The sequence below is a fragment of the Chrysochloris asiatica genome, unplaced genomic scaffold (genome assembly GCF_000296735.1).
Source record: "Chrysochloris asiatica unplaced genomic scaffold, ChrAsi1.0 scaffold00076, whole genome shotgun sequence".
Taxonomy (NCBI): domain Eukaryota; kingdom Metazoa; phylum Chordata; class Mammalia; order Afrosoricida; family Chrysochloridae; genus Chrysochloris; species Chrysochloris asiatica.
This window is the reverse complement of record NW_006408594.1, coordinates 12688738-12690318: the sequence shown is the minus strand read 5'-3', so window position 1 is coordinate 12690318 and position 1581 is coordinate 12688738.

Genomic DNA, 1581 nt, shown 5'->3' with positions numbered 1-1581 from the left:
TCTTCAATTTGTCATTCCCAGCATAGTAAACCATGTGGTTGTCAGATTCAAAATGGCCAATACCAGTCCATTTCAGCTCACTAATGCCTAAGATATCGATATTTATGCATTCCATTTCATTTATGACAATTTCCAATTTTCCTAGATTCACACTTCGTGCGTTGCATGTTCTGTTTATTAACGGCTGTTTATAGCTGTTTCTCTTCATTTTGAGTTGCAGCCTTGGAGGCATTCATTCCTCTCTGCAAAGAAATTTGCTAACTGATTGGAAGAGGTCCATATTTGTGCCCATTCCAAAGAGAGGTGACCCAACAGAAAGTGGAAATCATTGAACAATATAATTGATACCATATGCAAGTAATAGTTTGCTAAAGATAATTCAAAAACGGCTTCAACAGCACATCAACAAGGAACTGCCAGAAACTCAAGCTGGATTCAGAAAAGGATGTGGAAGTTAAGGCTAGCATAGCTGACCTCAGAGGGACCTTGGCTGGCAGCAGAGAATATCCGAGAGATGTTTACCTGTACTTTATTGACTATCAAAGGCTTTCGACTGTGTGGACCATGACAAACTCTGGATAATATTGCAAAGAACTATATTCCAGAACACTTTATTGTGCTTCTGAGGAGCCTGTACATAGACCAAGAGACCATCGTTCTTATAATAAGGGGACACTGAATGGTTTAAAATCCGAAAATGTGTACCAGAGCTGTATTCGTTCACCATACTTATTCAGTCATATACTGAGCAAATAATTCAAGATACTCAATTATATGAAGAAAAATGTAGCATCAGGATTGGAGGAAGACTCATTAACAACCTGCAATGTGCAGATGATACAATCTTACTAGCTGAAAGTGAAGAAAACTTAAAATACTTATTGGTGAAGATTCACGACCACAGCCTTCAGTACAGCTTGCATTTCAATGTAAAGTAAACATTTTTCATGGTGTTATTTATTGGTCCAGTTGTGAGGATGGCGCAGGACCAGGCAGGGTTTCATTCTGTTGTGCATAGATTCACTGTGAGTTGCAGTTGATTCAAGAGCACCTAAAAACAAAGCCAACCACAGAATCTCCTCTGAAGAAAGATGGGACTGTCTGCTCCCATATGAGTCAGAACCAGCTTGATGGCAGTGGGAAAGTGGGAGGGACTACACATTAGGAGACTATGGGGCCTACCCACACATCTAAGAGACAGATCTCTTGATTCTCCACCTTAGAAGTCTTCAGTAAACATTGTAAGTTTCCTCTCCACCAGGGTTAAGAAAGTCACCCCCCAAGAAAGACCAGACCACAAATTCTCTAGCCTTAATGTTTTCTGAAAACGGATTGTTGGTAAATTCCATCGCATAAGTGGATAAGCAATCCTGGATAAGACTTCCTGGTGTGGCGCTGTGGGTTACTGCACTGTACTGTAAGGTCAGTTTGAAACTCAAGTGGTGGTTCAAGCTCACTAGCCACTCTTCAGAAACCCTATACAGGGTTGCTATGAGCAAGAACCGACCCAACTGCACTTAATGACAACAGCAACATAAGGTTGCCAAGGAGCGACTGGTGGGTTTGAACCACAGATCTGGA